The 19,062-nt window shown below is 44.1% G+C and overlaps 1 protein-coding gene across 6 annotated transcripts in view; it reads right to left on the reverse strand.

Annotated features, from left to right (window-relative positions):
- The window catches only part of EXOC6B (exocyst complex component 6B), a 353,544-nt gene that overhangs the window by 201,643 nt on the left and 132,839 nt on the right, over nt 1-19,062 (reverse strand). The gene's annotated exons all lie outside the window — the stretch shown is intronic.

The raw sequence follows: 19,062 nt of genomic DNA on the forward strand, positions 1-19,062 counted from the left end.
ATACTCCCAAATACCAATTTTGCTCAAATATAGATTTTTGGCATCGAGTGTGCAACAGGGAACACGCAATTCTCCCTTTGCTTTTGCTTTCACCCAGTGATTTATCCTCATCCCTACACTCCTGCTCCTCTTCTTTACCCGCCAGACAAGGTCAGCATTATTTATATCCTCAGAGTTTGTTGTAAAGGGTAACTTGGTTAATTCAGCATTTTATACAAAACCTATTAAATTTCGACTGTTCTTTGGGGAAGCTCCTGCAGTACAGCACTTGGAGAAAGGAATGATCAAGACTCTCCTTTCCTAGGAGCTGTAAAAAGAAGTTTATCGCATTAGCATTGATAAAAAGACTTAAGCAACCAAGTCCTCCCGGTCAGCTGCACAATAAAAGAGCAAAAGCCATTTTTTAAGAAGTCCTTTATTGAGCAAAGTGTTGATTTACACTTCTGTGTGATCTGGCCTCAAGAACAAGGTATCTGGAGGCAGGCATCAAAAGTAGCTCAGTTATGTGATTACAAAGTTTATTTATCACATTTACACGGAGTGGAGAAGCTGAAAATTAGATAAGCGGACTAAAAGCAGTAGGAGGACGGCTGCTCTACAAAGTATTTCAAACACATTAAAGACCGTGGCCCTGACAACTCCACAGCTCGGGTCTTTGTTTAATCAGTCCCAAGCACTTCGCGAGCCGGGCTGAGATAAACAGTTTACTGCTCACTGTTAAGCAACCGGCCGCATATTCTTTGATTAACTTTTACCAACAATTTAAAATTCCTTTTTAAATGCTGAGCGCCTTCATACGAAATCCCCTGCTATATGCAATACTGTAAACCACACTCTGATGTCGGGGTTTTTTTAACACTGCCTTTTCATATAACATTGAAAAGGCATCTCTCTCCCTGACGAGCCTTAATTATGACTCAAAGCACAAGTGGAAACTCCCACACTTTGGTTTAACCTCTCGTTAGCCTAATTGCAACTGAAGCAAACCCCACTGCGAAAGAGAGGGAGCAGCAAGGTAATCGCAACCAAAACCAGTCACATGTGAGAGGGTCCAACTCTCACCCTCCCTGTCCCAGAATGACTCAGGTGCACAAACCCATGTAGGACCAAGCCTCAGCTTTAAGTACTCTCTCAGGCACTGAGGACTAGTAATTATTTTCTAAGCGAGGGTTTGTTTCAACACGCTCTCTGACAATCAGGGCATGACGGAGGCAATAGGGTTTTTTTCGCCGAAACTATTAAAAAGGAAAAATCCAGACAAAAGGCTTGCTTTCCCAGAGACCAGCATCAGGAGAAAAGGAGATGTAGATGGAGAAGGGAGGGAAGGAGTAAAGGGACAGTCTCAGGCTCTGACTTAAGGACACGCTCTGCCTTGCTCTTGCTTGGGCTCAGGGCTTGCACTGAAGACATGCAGAGCGAAGCACTGGAGCTTGCAGCAAGCAGCCAACACAGCACCAAGGAAATGTCCTCCTCCATCTGAAATCACTCAAGGAGGTCTCCAGCCCCCAGCACCATCACCCCCAACGCAGGAATATTCCCAGCTCAATAACCAAAGCCTGCAGGCAGCTCCAGCAGCAAGTGACGGCACGTCAACCCTCATCTCTCTTTAAACCGACTTGGGCAACTCTCCAGTTGTCCTACACCTCCGACCTTGCCCAAGGAAGTTGCAACTATCACACCTATGGCAATTTAGTGTAAAAAGCAGTCGTGGATTAGATCTCACAAAAGGTTGAAGGCGTGTTGGATGGTGAAGCTTTTCAGGGTTTGATCCGAGGGTAATTCTGGAAAAACAATTAGAGCGTGCTTACGACTGCTGCTTCAACTTGGGAGATACCAGTGCCCGAGGTCTGACACGCTACAGGGCCCTCACGCACTCTCCTAAACCACAGTAAGGCAAATGAAAAGGTTTGCATAAGCCATTTCCCACATTTCTCAATGGTTTGACTCTCATTTTTCATTCCCACTGTCTAGGGGGTACAGGCCATTTAAAGCTACTGGTATACTAAGGAACACGCTGCCTAATATTCCCATTTGACATGTCAAGAACTGCAACAGAGGAAGAGTTGTTCCCTCAGCCAGGATAGCAAACAAGGATTACAGCTCATCAGTGTGCGGGTCTCTGCTCCCCACTGATTTACCTTGACCACACTGACCCTCAAAAAGTTACACAGTGAAAAGAGCGTTAACCTTCGTAGCCTGGCCTCAGACTAAACCCTTATATTCCGTTCTCTGTGGGAGTTCCCAAACTGCTGTTTCACACACTCTCTCTCTGGGCCTTGTCAAGCATTTTGGAGATAAGTTTCCTTTCAAGATTCTGCTTTTGTTTCCATTTATCGGTCTGGTTTGGGTTTTTTCAAGATTCTGAGAAACTGGCAACATTCAAAGCACCTATCTTAGATGGTCCTGATTATCCTGGAACACACAGAGACTCATCTAAATACAAGGATAAAGCCCTAAGTGGTGAGTCCTGGGCAAAACTTTTTTTGGCTTTTCCACGAGGCAGCCTGTGAGTCTTTTAAATGAAATCTGGGAAGATCTGCACAGCAGATACCCTTAGGATCTAAGTCGCCGTCCAGATCTGCAGTCAGAAACTATCCTCGACCGTATTCACGATAATCTGAGATAACAGGTTCCACAGCTGGTCCTCAGCTGCATCAAAGCAGTGGGCAGCCTTCCACCAATTCAAGCAAGGGCATGGATCTTCTCTTCCAACCTTCTTCCATGAGACAGAATCTGTACTAATACGCTCTCGGCTACAGCTCAAAGTAATGTCATCCAACACATCGGCACCGGTGACTCATCTGTTCCGAGATACACCGAGATACACCCAAAGGCACTTTCACAGAGTCTTACAGGCGCTGAACTCCGTGCCCTGGCGATGCAGGATCACGCCAAGCTGAGATCTGGGTTCAACAGACCGGGAGCGTTAAGGACGGCGAAGGGCCGCAGTGAACAGCATAACGGGTCACGCTCCACCACTGGCGACCTCAGAACTCGTTTGATGACTGCGTGCTAGAGACGGGCTCCACAACGTTGAGCGTGTCTGGGAAGAACCTGCTGGACTAACGGATGTCTTGAGAACCTTATTATCCTGTTTTCTGTGACAGAGAAATGTTTTTTCCAGTGGTAGGGCTAAAGGTGCTCACCCAAACTGCTGCCCACTCCAGAGTGGGCAGTGGTATAAGGACAACTTCAGAGTTAACCAAGAGTTAAGCAGCAAGGCAGGGCAAGGACGACAGCAGTTAAAGACTGAAGCCTAAAATCTAAAGAAGCCCCTACTATCTAGTTCATATCCCTCGGGGAACACAGACAGCAGCAGTACCTCCACCTTCAGAAGATTTTAAAAATAAATAAAGAAAGAAAGAAAGAAAGAGAAATCCTTCTTGGAACAAAGAATATTTCATTCTGTTTAGGAATAACCCCTATGGTTTTTTTGATGAGAAACCCACAAAGCAAATGCCAAAAGGGCTGAGCCACAAAGACTAGCTTTTCTTGTTAAGAACTAAATGGCTTTTTCAAGAATAATCATCTTCTCCATGATCCATGAGCTTTAGGGTAGCAGCAGAAGAAAGCAGAACATTATTTCGTTATTTCTGGTTTTAATCAGAATTAAATAGCCACTGCTTCTCCAAGCATGTTGACTATAAGGGGTATTTAATCCCCATATGAAAAGTTTCACTGAAAGTGACTTTACAGAAGAGCTTGAATTGCATTTGGCTTCCTTCGTTTCACACAGATTCCTCTGACACTGCGGAATAATATTCTGTTGATAAACAATCTTTTTCTAAGCAGTCGTTCACCAAGGATAAGACTGCTGGGCATGAGGCTTGGGGATTCAGAGAAGAGATTACAGCAGAGAAGAATAAAATTACACATTCATCACAGAGTATTACTCTCTAAAACCCACTCTCCAAACTCAAACCATTTTTTGTGGTCTTTTTTAACATAAAAATGAATTTAGTCAACATATTACATAATTCTTCTCCACCACAGTACGCTCCCATGATTTTTCTCCCCACATTGATAAGTAGTACTTCACTTGCATCACAGTTTTTAGCATTGAAACTAGAAAGACTGTAAATACACGTAGATAAATCAAAACTTCATCTCATCTTGCTTCTGTAAATTGACATAACATTCATCCTTTAAAGCACCAGAAGTTATTGCAGAATTAAAATTACGTATTAAAAAAATATATTCATATTCAGAATCTCCAAACTTTCAGAATTCACCACCAGAAAAATCAGGCAAGTCCCTAAATCTGCTATTTACTGGACGTGATCTGCCCTCTAAAGGCCAATGGGGAAACTGCAGAGAACTTTTCAGCCAGAAATAGAGACCTGAAAGTGTTACGCATCGTCTCATTTTCTTTATCTCCCTGTGCTCTCCCCACAACCTACCTACTGTTCAATCACTCAGGAGGATCCCAGGCTCAACTTGACCAACGCCTGCTTGAGCTCAAACAATCCTGGCCTCATTAAACTCAGAGAAAACTCCACCATTGCCCTGATGGAGCCAGGATCTCACTCCTACAGGGTTTTCTTTAGTGCTGACAGATGAGTATCAGGTATAAATAAGATTTAATCAGACACCAGGCTGAATCCCACCTATTTTACAGTTCAATATAATTTTGCAAGTCACTGGCCAGGACAACAGCCCTGATGTTGCAGCACAACCCTACCGGTTTGCTAACAATATACGTAATGTTTGGCCCAGCCATTCAAAAAAATCCTGCAAATAAGCCTTTGACCTCAATACTGCCGAGGTTTCCATCTTAAACAAGAAGTCAGCCGCAGCTGGAAGACGGGAGGCTGCTACAGCTGGCTTTCTACTCCTCGTTTCATAAGAGACAATATACGCAGCCATTCCAATCCCCAGAGCCATCAGCTCTTCCCGACTGACAGGCCTCAGTAACATCCCTTGTGGCACAACGGTTTTTTGGTTATTTGAAGCCTGTTCCTCTCAATCAAAACGTGCTCGTCCACGACATCCCAACTAAAAAGCAAGAGATGGAAAAGCTCAGCCCTGCCATTCACCAGATCCGAATATGCATCTTTTGTTCCCATTATGTATTATTGCTTCATAAACTCTGCTTATAAATTCAGAAAGCACGATCTCGCATACAGCATTTACACAAATTAAATGCATATTTCATAGAATAATGTTTTAATATTGCACGCTGGGCTGTTACATCGCAATTACTCACTACCAGCACAACACGGAGCAAAAGAAGAGCCGTGGTAGGACCGTGGCTGCCCAGAAGTGATCCCTTGATTCTTGATACAGAAATTTGCCATAACAAAACACATCACTAGCTCAGAAACCTGTAATCTCACTTGTGTGCAATCATGATAACACAGCCAGATCACTCTTCTAGGGCCAAGAGGGGGGGTTTGGATCTAGACACCTTCAAAGCTGCGTGCTTAGTTCTCCCTCTGAATTCCCTGTGCAAGGATCCTAAATGGGAGCTGAGGTGTTAATACCCTAAATCGACATTAACAGCATTTCCAAGCGTTACGCACTTTCCAAACAGGTTGTTTTCATTAGGGTACCTTAATAAGGATTAGAATAATCCACTATTCCGGATTGAAATTTTTGGCCAAAGTACCTGCCAAAGACGTGACGCGTGACATGAGCCCATCTTGCCTGCAGACACAGCATTGGAAAAGGATTTTCTGCTGAATTTCAGCTGAATTCACTGAAGTCATCATCGGGGTTTATAAATCAGTGGTACTCTTTGGTGACAAACTTCCTTCAGAGCAACATGTGGTACACAAGAGAGAAGCCCAACCTGGAGGCATTTTTTTTCAAAGCTCTAATTCTGCTTCTCCCCCCTCAAATACATTTTTTTACGAATATTCAAGAAGAAAAAGAAAACGCCCAGTTTCCAGGGCGTCATTTCTTATCCTCATAAAGCACTTTACGATGGTTTAAAGACTGAAATTTCAAACCATTTCACCATTGCCCCACCATGGAATAGCAAAAAAATGACAATGAGAAAAAAGAAGAGTGGGAGGGAAGCACACATTTAAATTATCTGGAATAGGAAACTATCATCTCTGCACAAACAAGCTTTAATCCTTCAAACACCAAGCGACTCGCATAAGCTTTTCTGCACTTTAATCCCTCTTCGACCATCAGAGTGAACTAATCCATTTAATTTAATCACGCTTGCCTAACAACCTGTTTTCAAGAAAAAATTAAGGCAAAGGATATCTAATGTAACACGCGCTGCTGGTAATAACGACACATTTAGGTAGAGGTTTCATCCAAAGACATCAAGGGGTCCCCCAGTAGGAACACGCTGTCGCTATTTTATGGATGTCATAAAGAAATCCTTGCTCCAAAAAAATGTAAAAAAAAAATAATATCAAAGTCACAAAGATCCCATTGACAGGGACAGGATTTGCAGGACTGAAATGCGGAGGAGTTTTTCCAGGGTGCCAGGATTAGCAGAGCAAGAGCCAGCACTGCAACCTCCCAGCTCACCAGCCCTTCTTCTGGCCACCAGGTACCATCCTTCCCACACTGCCAGGCCCTGCTTGCCTACATTTAAAACTCGCAGACTTCAAAATTACAATCACATTTTTAAAAGACCAGAATAAACAGCAGCTTGTACAAAAAAAGGGCAATTAGAAAGTTACCATTCCTCCAACTTCTCGTTAGTAAAAGTTTTATAACCCTCCAACATGTGGCACTCCGGCATAAAACCTGGCAGAAGGAAAAATGCCCTTGTCTACCTTTCATAAATATAGCAACATTTCAGCATTGGCAAAGATGGCCTGGTTCCTATTACTAGCTTTTTTCCATTTTAAATTTACTAGTTAATTTTATAGAAACAAATAAAGGGACCTGCATATTATAAATCTATTAAGGATAAAAAACATAACTCTGAAAAAAAAACACAAGAAAAATCTCACACCTTCCCTCCAGCCCTTTCCAATTTTAATTTATACACCTTTTAAAAGAAAAAAGTGCCTCTCAATTGAGCTGGGAGGTCTTCCCTTAGTCCCCAGCAACTGGCACACGTGTGGCATCATTGTTCATACCTCAGCAACAAGCAGTTTAATTGACCCATCCCTCTTTTGCAGGTAATAACTCCACCTGCTACTGATAAATAGGGGAAAAAAATTTATTTTTTTTAAAGTATATTTTCATCTAACCCCAACAAGAGGTTGGTAAGGGAAGCTGAAGGACAGAATTCAATAGGGTTTCAACTGTTACACCTCCATCTGGAGTTAATGAGGTTGCACCTGCTTTTCACAAGGTGTGAACGTGACCCCCCAAAGTGCTCAAGGGAGGCGCTGGCACTGCCTCGAACCAACCAGCAGCAGGGAGATATCTCCATGAGGGATAAGGTCAGGAAACAAAGCATCACTTTGTACCACGAGGAACGCATTAGATCAAGAAAAAAGTCATTAGAAGTCAACACAACCAACTGTTATTGTTTTCCTCCAGCATCACTGAAATTTTATGCAAGTGAAAACCCAACTGAGTTTGGTGACCAGTAGCTACAACAGCGACAGGGACGTGTCTGGACAACACGTGGTGGAGCAGCCGGTGAAGTAGTTTTGGCCGTGCTTCAGCTCACGGGCAACTTGGCCAACGCTCTCCTTTGGGGACTCCCCAGCCTCGGCCTGGGAAGTCTTCCTCACCACAGGACCACTCTGGCCGGCACATGGGACTGAGTAACTCCACGGGCCTGGTCGGGGTGGGAGAGGATGACAACACGGCCATGGGATATTTATAGAACACCTTCAACAACAGTTTGCATGGGGCAGAAGTGTGTCATCAATTCTAGCACGGATCAAACAGGAAAAAGGAAAGAAAAAAGAAAAAAAATAGCATTGCCAGCACATGTTTCTTTTTCAAAACGCTCCCTGGACCGTGAGTTTTCAGTGTGGCTCTAAGTAATGTCTAAGCCTACAACTGATTTCCAGCTCATCAGATTTGCCTTTTCTTGCGACTTTTTCTTTCCTGATCCAGGATTTACATTTATTTTGACAAGGCAGGATAGGCTTACGCATTCATGTGCTAATATCTGAGCGATGGCCACATCTTCCAAAAGCAGTAACCGACCACTCAGCCACTGCTCAGAGCATTGCACAAAGGGAAGCGAAGAACCTGAGCTTGACTGAATTTCTAAGTCATGTTTAGTCTTCTAAATTTCATTTCTTATTGGAAGAGGAGAAAGCTTTTCTTAGCTTCTGGGTATTGTTACAGAGATATTTGTTCCCTTGAAAGAAGGCAGGCTGTCACGTTCATCTCAGAACCACAAAACTGGAATTTTTTTAGGCAATCGGGGGACAATTGAACAAGAAAAACGACAGAAGACAGAACTAACTGCAGGCAACCACCCCCCCCCCCCCCAAAAAAAAAAAAAAAAAAAAAAAAAAAGAAACCTTTCTGCCTTGGTCCTCACCCATGTGCAGCAGTGTTGGACATGAGCACGTTGCTCAGAGCTCCCGGGGCAGATGCAAGGAAGATTCACACCTAAAAACACCTTTATTTTTCCCTTAGCACAGTGACTGATTCTGTGATTCTGTGACTGGTAGAGCCCACGTCAGATCAGCCCCAAAGATCTGCTGGTGTAAATAACCAGGTAATCTTCAAGGACCTGGAACCTCCAAATAAATTCCAAACTGCCTTTTTTTCCCCTTTTCCAAGTAAAGTGGAAAGGGGAAATCCTCCCGTCTCCCAAGCTCTTAACAGTGTTGTTCTTAAAATGTTTTGGAGATACTTCAGTAGAAATCACTGAAGAAATATTAAATAGAATTTCATCCTAAAGCCTTGCAGGTTGTTTAGGGGCCAGATCCAGGGCTGCATTCAAGCCTCATTCTTTGTTTGACAAGTAACTTCTTATTTAAGGTGATGGGCATGTGGGTGCTTCAGAAATACAGGGGAAACCTCAACAGCTTTGCCAGTCTTGACCTACAGAGTTTATACATACCTCCACACTACATGTTTAAACTACTTTGTGAGCTAAATCACAGATTCTCTGCAGTCACAGAAGAACATTAAGTAAATTTGGCCGTCCTTCTATGATGCATCACTACCAACCATCAAGCTTAAGAGCTACCACAGCTTGATTTTCAGCTCCCAAAGTAGGCTTACAAGTCTGACACTAATGAAAAAAAGTGTGTCTGAGCACAGTTGCAATGCGAGACACTGAAAAACAGCAAAAATATGCTACTAATTTCTTGCTTAGTATAAGCACACTCCAAAGATTTGTGTTGACTTTGTAGAGCTACTGCAATTAGTTATAAATGATTAAGTGAAAGACTCCGACTCTGTCCAAGTCACAGAGGATACAGACACTGACTTCAGTTACTGCCCCGCTAATTGAAGTACTGCTCAACCCAAAGTTAACTTCGCGTGCAGCTAGTAAAACGTCTGATTCTTTTCCTTTTTCCAGCAATGTTGTAAAGAACACATTATAAAAGTTAGCATCATGCTACGGAAACATGTCCAGAAAGAGTGGGGTGATTTCTCTACCGATTTGTTTCTCCTTAACTTGAAACATACACCTTGGGTAGCCTTTCGCATACGCTTATTTAAGAAGAAAGCGTGTTATATATGAAATATGAACTTTCCAAGTTCACCTTGGAAACCAGGCTCGGGTTCTCATTTTACCTCCAGGAAAGAAAGAGCAGGACTGGTAAAGAGATGGTCTATTTAAACGTTGGGAGAGTGGAGGAAGATGAAGGGAAGAGTAACTCATGTAATTCTGTAGAAGACTTCAAGCACTTCATGATGTTTCAGGGCTCAAAACCCAAGTGTCTTATTCACAGGATCCACACTGGCAATGAGCAGGTTACATCTACCAGAGTTCAGAGACCAGTTCTTACCCTGTAACATCCCTGGGGTTTCAAGAGGTGACTTCTGGACCCTCCTTTCTCATATTCTGTGCCACCTGCTGGCACAGCGAGTAAAACACGCTCCCGTGGGTGCTGGGGGACTGTGACCAACCGTACCAGCCAAAAGGCTTCACATCCCTGGAGAGACACGTCACCCCAGCTCAAATCCCCACCGGGTACCTGCACGGCAGCGACCTCAATCCTAAAATGCTTCCAACGGAATGGAAAGTTCCTCAAATTAACGACCTGAGTGACACTACTGAGAGCCCTGAATTACTTTCAGGCGTTTTTCTTGACATCGGCTTGATGATTTACTGAACCACAAAACTCCACTACTAAAATGAAAGTACGGTGTTGCGTTACAGAAAAAAGAGTTTGCAGGACAGGAGGTGGCTGTGAATGTATTATAGTGAGCGTTCACTCCAGCAATGGAAAGGGAAGCAGGGATTTACTTTCCCATCAGGGCAAAGGACTAATGCAAAGCAGTAAATCATTAATCCCACAGAGAGACAGACTTGTCTCCCGGATAGATGAAGGACAGATAGATCAGCATTTTTTTATTACAGGTATCCAGGCTTGTATCAGCACTAGCGTGGCCAGCAGGGACAGGGAAGGGATCTTACCCCTGGACTTGGCAGTGGTGAGGCCACCCCTCAATGACTGGGTTCAGTTTTGGGCCCCTCACTCCAAAAAGGCCATTGAATGACTCGAGTGTGTCCAGAGAAGGGCAACGGAGCTGGTGCAGGGTCTGGAGCACAGGTCTGATGGGGAGTGGCTGAGGGAACTGGGGGGGTTTAGTGTGGAGAAGAGGAGGCTGAGGGGAGACCTTGTCGCCCTCTACAACTGCCTGAAAGGAGGGTGCAGAGAGGGGGGATGAGTCTCTTGAGCCAAGGAACCAGCGCCAGGCCAAGAGGGAATGGCCTCAAGCTGCGCCAGGGCAGGGTCAGACTGGCTCTTAGGAAGGATTTCTTTGCAGAAGGGGTTGTTGGGCGTTGGAATGGGCTGCCCAGGGCAGGAGGGGAGTCCCCATCCCTGGAGGGGTTGAAGAGTCGGGTTGACCCAGTGCTGAGGGATCTGGTGGAGTTGGGAATGGTCAGGGTGAGGTTCATGGTTGGACTGGAGGATCTTCAAGGGCTTTTCCAACCAAGATGATTCTGTGAATCTGTAAAAAGCTTCTGAACCTGCAGATGAGGAAGTCTTAGTCTTTCACAATTCAGGATAAAACTTTATCATGAAACAAGGAAAAAGTAAAAAAATCCAACATCAGCCTTGACTTCTACAAAGTCTGGACTTTTCTAGGCCGTTACCCGCCTAGAGAAGAATGCAAACCATGAACATTTCTTCAGCTGGTGGGGACGAGACGGGGGAAGAGAAGAAACAAGCCTGCCTGCTCTTCTAACTGGATGATATATTTTTGCTATGGCTAAAAATGTGCTAGCCGATACTCAGTAGCATAGGATTTTCCCTCACTCCCTGGTATTATCTTTAGGCATGAGAGAATAAAATCCTCTAACTGTTCCATTTTTACCATTTTGAAGAACACATCGCTTGGCTGCAGGAACCCACACGTCTATTCCCTAGAGACAGGTTCACGTCAGAAGAAGAAAAGCTTTCTCAAAACCTTAACCAAGAAACCTTTACCTAAAACATCTCAAAGAAAAGTTTCTTCTTCCCAATGGTTATTTTAAGTGTTCAAGGCAGTCACCCAAAATTTCTTTGGAGAAGGATTTCACATACTAGATTTCATGGAGAGTTACGCTTTTACAAAGAGTGAGTTTTTTACAATGAGTTTGCAGCTCACTCTTGTTGCAGGAGGATACTCATGGCTGGGCCATGCCCTATTTTGCTCATCCAAGAGAATAAACACCCTGCACTTAGGATGACAGGCCAAAATCCTACATACAGACACCACTAAGAAGTTCCTGCAGCTCCCTGACCTGAAAAATAATACAGGCCAATTAATTTGCAACTGGGAAAGTCCAATAATTAGAAAGAAGATTCCAAAGAAGAAGATTCCAAAGTAGATTCCAAAGAAGAAGATTCTGAAGTAGAAGAAGAAGATTTCAAAGAAGAAACTCAAAGTTTTGGTTGGACTAGATAAAGTTTTTAAAACTCTAACACAATTTCTCTGTTTTGCACACACAAGTTTAAACACTAATGCTTTAATAAGATCAATGAAGGTAACGCAACGCCCAAAACCATGCGACACAGCACCAGCCCACCTAGGAGATGACCCAACCGCTCACCTATGCTGCTGCGTATCCCTGTCCTATCCTGTTAGAGGACCAAAACACAACTGAGCTGAAGATTAAATAATCAGGCTGTGCATGTTACTCAGTCCAAACTTCTTCACGTCCTTCAGCCATTTAGCAGTGCCAGTCTTAGCTGTTCAGTGATCAGTTATACAAAAATGCTACTCCTGGTACTCAGGGAGGGTAAAAACCACCATCAAACACAACATTCTGCAACGAACTGGACAGATAAAAGGGACTGTGGAAGGACACTGTACCCTCACCGGTCCCAAGGGACATGGAAGGCTGATGTTAAACCTTCTTCCAAGCAGCCACTGGGACTTGCCAGACCCCAGGCAGGATTTCTGTCCCTCGGTCGCAGCTCCCATATCATCCGGCCTGGAGTCGGCAATCACCTCCCGCCAGCCGAAAGCCAAAGTAAAACAAGGTTTTAAAAATAACCTTGAGAGATGCTGCAATGCAACGTGCGAGAAGGAAGTTGGCTGCTCTCCTAATTGGGGGAGGAAATTTCTATTCCAGCGTGCTAAATATGAAACAGAAGGAAAAACGAGAGCCCTCATGCTTATGAGGTGCTACTGTGGGAAGTTATCAATAAACTCTCCTCGAGGGTAACGGCAACAGCCCAATTTAAATCACGTTTCGCTGACCAGAGCTACTGCCTGGTCTAGGACTGAGAACTGTGCTACTTCGAGAGAGAGATGCTGCAAATAAATGGAAATTTTAAGTGGTGCTAAGTGAACCCACACATCACACATCAACAGGCTGGGTCTAGAAGATTGCAGAGAAAGCCAGGAATGGTAGCTGTCACTTAGGAAGACAAATAGACCACCACCCTAAGCACCGCTTTCTGCCCGGACAGAAAAGACAAGGGTCTTCATCAGGAGGGACGGACAAGTCGAGCTGAGGTCTAAGATGCAAGGGCTGAGAATCTGACAGGGGAATATTGTAATAAAAGCTGAAAAAAAAATGGGAAAGACCTAAGCAATGCTGAGTAAAGCAGCTGCTCAACAGGTAGATGAATGCCAGAAGAAAGAGAGCGATGGGAACTCATCCACACCCCCTACGCAACAGCAGTCTCCTTCAGGAGGAAGAGCCAAGCACCATTCATTTACCCCAGGACTACAGAAATCCCAACACAAAGATGGTCAACTTAATATCCAATACTGGAATATCGTGTCCTGGAGAAGATGGCTTTGTGAATATTTGGGAAAAGTACTTATTTACGACGATGTAATGGTCAACGTGGGAAAATTTCAATACTGGTATTTGCCTCAGTGTGGGCAAATGGGGATACAAGTTCAATGGGATATTAGGACTCTAAAGAGCAGCATCCTCTGTTGAAAACAAGCCATGACGGACTTTGGTAAACAAGTTCTGTGGGTCTGGATTAAGAACAGATCTTGAAGCAGGAGGAGGAAGGCAGGGGGGCCGCTATATCTGGTCCATGACTAAAACCATTCCCATGCCCCAAGCCAACCCTTCATGGGATGACCGATGAAGCAATCCCCTACAATTTGACTCTGCCATAAAGAAAGCCTGTTTTCTCACAATCCTAAAGCCACCATAGCTGGTACCAATATGCTTTCTCAATAGCAATATAAAACTCTTTTCATCCCTTCTTCTCTCCCTCAAGGTGGCAACTGCCATTCAAAATGGCCAGTTCTACCAACTGAAGGATCCAAGGACACAAGTCTTACGATCAACTCTCCAGCTCCCCCACAGAGCCACAGAGAACAAGTGACTATAGATGCTAACCCCAGCACAGACAAGCTGTGGCTCATGTATTAGCTTTGTAGGTCTTCTGGAAAGAGTTACCAAAGATAAAACAATCTTTCGAGCTTCTGATTTAAAAGGGACTTCTGGGTTATGTCTTGTCTTAAAAGCCAATATAAATTTGCATTTATCCCTCGAGGCTCTTAGTACCAAAGGGTTCCCATTGGGCTTTAACAATGCTACTGCCCTTTTTCATGAAACAATGACAAATTCTAGTTCTCTTGATGGATGCTTATCCTCTACAGAAGACAACAGCAAAAATGTGAAATGAATACTGAGCATCACGATGTTCTTATAAAATCGTTTGGTCTCCTTAGCAAAACATGATGAAGGACTCAGCAATAAGTAATGAAGATGCGTTAAAAGAGATATCAATCTCAACATAAAAGCCAGCTCAGGTTCCTCCCAAGCCCTTTCAGCAAAGTGGATCTCTGCTCTTCTGTAAGGCTTTCGGCAGAGATTTCACTCCTAGTTTTGTGAAGATTGCTCCCTGTAAAGGCTTTAGAGGAAAAACAATAAAAGGAAAAGGAAAGAAGTTAAGGCACTTCAGAGTCTAAACAGCCACCGAACTATTGCTCACGCAGATTTCAGAAAACCATTCATCTTCCAAATGAACCCACCAAGAACGGCATTTCAGCGGCTCTGACAGAGCAGCCATCCTTGTGGGAGGTCTAGTGAAAATTCTCAGTGCCTAGGACTTACAAAGCTGGGAAGAAGATAACACTGCTTAGCAGGATCACCCAAGAAAAGCAACTGCTGTTTTACCAGAGGGCAAAATTCCTTCCACGCATTTATGGCCAGAGGCAGCTTAGCCTGGCTAACGCAATGGGTACAGGTGGCACTTAATACTGAAGATCCTCTACCTACGTCGGGAGGGAGGAAGACTCCAGGAAGACCACAGAAATTCCCACAGTCCTACTGGCCACCAGCAAGACAGTGTGTTAAATGGTACGGGAAGTTAGGCATCAGGTATTTGAACCGACCCAAGGAATTTCCTATTGTAAAGGGTGTTTGGTCCTCAGCAGAAAAACAAAATAGATTACGCTGGACCCTTGCTCATTCACAGGGTAATAAGTATTTGCTGATAATTACAGACACTTACTAGGTAGATTAAAGCCATCACTCTTAAGCAAGGAGACCTAAACACAAGCTGAAATATGCTGTACCCAGCTGAGGACTCCAACCAAGAATCCCGCTTTGCCATTCATGTCCCTCACGAAACATGAAAACATGTTAACACCAAGTAGAAATTTCACATCCTTATCTGCAAGTATTGCATCTGCTGTGCAGTACATCTGAATGACCAAGAGGCCCATGAAAAACAGGCGTTTTACATCGCTTTCAAATGAGTCCCACAACAGAAATGACCCTGGAACAGATGAAAAGCAAAATCATTACGTGGATTTATCCCATCAGCACTCATGGCGTGGATCGTTCACTAGAAGCATAACAGGCTTTGAGCACCACGGAAACTATTGCAGTAAATTCACTTTCTCCTCCTTCCTTGCTTTTGGATGCAAGAAGCAAGAGAGCTTAATTTTCTATGGTGAAGATGTCGATGGAATTCCAACACTGGGCACCAGTTCCACGAATTCCTTGGGCTTGGGCACACTCCACTTTGCCGAGCCAAAACCCAGAAGCACAGCAACTGCTTGTTTGCTTGCCCAGGATGATTTGAACCATGTGAAACACTCACGTGACAGCAGCTTTGCACCCAGAAGCACGACCACTATTAGCCAGAAGCTTTGCGAAGGTTTTTGGTGTTCATAGATAAGAATAATTAACAAATCCACAAGCTCAGCTGCGATCTCTGACAGACCCCCACCAAGCAAGTCCTCCTACTCAACCTCTACATCTCATGCATCCAGCAAAAGCTGGGCATCCAAAGTCCAACCTGCCTGCCCCAGGTGTTCTGTCAGGGACCCTGGCTCAGACCCTGAGCTGAGCAGATGCAGCACTGACCACTAAAGAAGGTTAAAGCAGAACAAAGATGGGTAAACTCCAAATTTCCTCCTCTCACCCCATTTTTCTGTGCAGCAGGGAGAGGTTCCCCATCACCACAGCTTTCTCTCAATGCCCGATTCTTTCTAGAAAGGAGTATTTTCATCAGACACTTGGCATTTTACAGAATTAGTGCCAGAATATCTTATAATACTCTTCAACCTCCAGCTTGCAATAAAAAATTTTAACCCTAAATATTTTACAAAGACATCTTTACTTGTTTTGTATAAAGCAGATACAACTTTTGACGCAAAACTTGGGTTTGTTGGTCTTTAGCTGCGGTGGTTTGGTTTTTATGACAGCAAATAAATCTTGTACCAGGTAAGAAGGAAACAATAAAACTCTGAATAAGGTCTAAAAATGACAATACCAGACAGTGATGGAGGGTGGAAACCGTGCCTTAGCGCCTAGAAACCAGGCATTTTTGTGCCTCGCAGCTACTCTGCAGAGTTTTCAACATCTCTGTCTATATGCACACAGTTCTCAATTCATATAAAACAAATGTATAAACACGCTGGAAGAGTTTTTGAGAAGAGTTGGTAACAAAAAAAAGAAGTTCCCGCAATACGCCAAATGGCAGAAATCATCGGACACTGCTGCAGAAGTATTCGTACATTCAAACATACAGTAGGTTTTAATTATATTGCAATAAAGTGCTATATACATGGGCATTTTTTCTGATTTACTAGATCACTTCTTTAAATTATAAGCCAAGCTGTGTTTTTAAGAAAAACACTTTTTTAAAAAATAATTAAAAATAGAAACAGCACTTCAGCAAACATTTGGAAAATTTTCGGAGTCGATTGTTTATTGGGACTCCAACTGATTTTAATGAAAAATATGGTTATAATTTTAAAAAACAGCACTTTTATGTTTTGCATAAGGAAAGTCCCTACAATGCAACCTCCAGGGCACTTTTTAAAGAAAAAAAAAATCTCAAATGGTCGCAGGGCTCTCTGGCCAAAAGCCCTCGTTGAAAACCAAAAGATGTGGGTTGCAAACTATTTCAAGTATCCACAACAAGTGAAACTGGATGTAGAAAAGTATGTTCTCAACATTTACTTCTGTTTATGGTGAAACTGGAACCAGATGACCCCTAACAACATATTGTGTGAACGGGTAATTAACCAGCTGCAGATGGAGCCCAACTGCTGATCATTTACATTCACGGCGCTGATCATTTCCATCCAGCTCAGGGAAGAGGTCAGCTGGGGGGTAATCAGGGATGGTCCCTCCCAGAAGAGCCTCCAAAAATGCATCCCCAATGCGGCAAGCTTGATCCAGCCAGAGTTATCTCTGTCTTATCAGAGTTATCAGCTCTGGAGAGATGCTGGCTCGGCCAGACATCTCACCAGCTCCCAGTGCAAGGATGTCCCAGTGGGGCTGTGCTGGTGGGAGGGAGGTTTAGGTCTTTCCCCCATGGGTGGGTGTTGCCTGTTGGTTCTCCCATAGGCAGAACGTAGAAGGGCAATGAAGCTGGTGCAGGGTCTGGAGCACAGGTCTGATGGGGAGTGGCTGAGGGAACTGGGGGGGTTTAGTGTGGAGAAGAGGAGGCTGAGGGGAGACCTCATGGCCCTCTACAACTCCCTGAAAGGAGGGTGCAGAGAGGGGGGAGGAGTCTCTTGAGCCAAGGAACCAGCGGCAGGACAAGAGGGAATGGCCTCAAGCTGCGCCAGGGCAGGGTCAGACTGGCTCTTAGGAAGGATTTCTTTGCAGAAGGGGTTGTTGGGCGTTGGAATGGGCTGCCCAGGGCAGGGGGGGAGTGCCCATCCCTGGAGGGGTTGAAGAGTCGGGTTGAGCCAGCGCTGAGGGATCTGGTGGAGTTGAGAATGGTCAGGGTGAGGTTAATGGTTGGGCTGGAGGAGCTTCAAGGTCTTTTCCAACCGAGATGATTCTGGGATTCTGGAGGGTCTCCCTGCCCCACCTCTGCCATGCCAGCCCTCTCCTGCTCACTCCACCACAAATGTTCTTCCAGCCCCATTTGGTTTCGTGTTGCTGTGAAGATCTCCAAGTGACCCTAACTGGACTTGGACCAGCCTGCACTTATGTTGCCTTGATCTTCCACAATAACTTGGGCTTTCCTCTGCTCTTCCAGTTCATTCATGCAGAATTTCCACCTTCCCACTACAGGCAGTGCCTCCTCCACCGGCTTTGCAGAGCACACACACGAGGCAACGCTGTTTTCTCCTGTCTCACCTGGAAGCTCCTCCACATCGCTCTGATGTGGACAAACAGCACCTCGGAAGCCAGTGTGAAGGCAGAATCTATCTTTTAAAGTCACTCCCAAGCTAACAGGGCACTAACCTCTGGGATATAACACACCACATGGTAAATTCAGCAGGAGCTGAGGTTTTTCAGACACCAAAGGGCTGGAGATGATGCGTCTTCTCTGCAGCACTGTCTGCTAAATGCCAATAAATCCCCAAATCTGCATCCCCTGTGCTAGTGCCCATTTGGAAAGAGTTTTTAACCAGCAGCCATGTTTTATCCCACTTTTTTCACGGCTAAAATGCAAGTCACGCTTTTAAATGCACCCAAAAATCATTTAAATTAGGAATAAAACAACACCACCAATAGTACACATATACACATATGTATACATACACACATATACATACAGACACACTTTTAAAAAGGGCCAGTTTCATCAAGCTGAAAACAATTATGAGCCAAATCAGTTGGGAAAAAGAACATAATCAGAAAAATATGAAGACTAATTGAAAATTGTTTAAGAACATTTTAACTAGATGCTCCAAAAGCCACAATCCCACAACTGAAAAAGGCAGCCATGCTAGTTAAAAGGCAACCTGGCTCAGACGGAAGTTAAGGAGGCTATAAAAAAAAAAAGAAAAAAGAGAAAAAGGGAACATGACAAATGAAATAAAGAGAAAAGCTCAAGCTGACAGAAATCTGGTGTTAGGATGTACAGATAGCTGATATGGGAAGCAAGAGGACACATGAAGAAATTAATGGCTGGTCGAGTTAAGACTATCAGCGATTTCTTTTTTTAAGCATGTTAAGGGTAAAACAGCCCAATGGATTGTCCCTCTAGCAAAAGGAAGAGGTTTATTGGGGTTTTTTTTCCCCCTGTGGAAATGCAGAACTGGAAAAAAATTGTTCAATAGTATCTTATTCCGCACTGCTAATGGAGGTCATGACATCACTGACATGCAAAACAC

This window comes from Strix uralensis, chromosome 4 (assembly GCF_047716275.1).
Source record: "Strix uralensis isolate ZFMK-TIS-50842 chromosome 4, bStrUra1, whole genome shotgun sequence".
Classification (NCBI taxonomy): Eukaryota; Metazoa; Chordata; class Aves; order Strigiformes; family Strigidae; genus Strix; species Strix uralensis.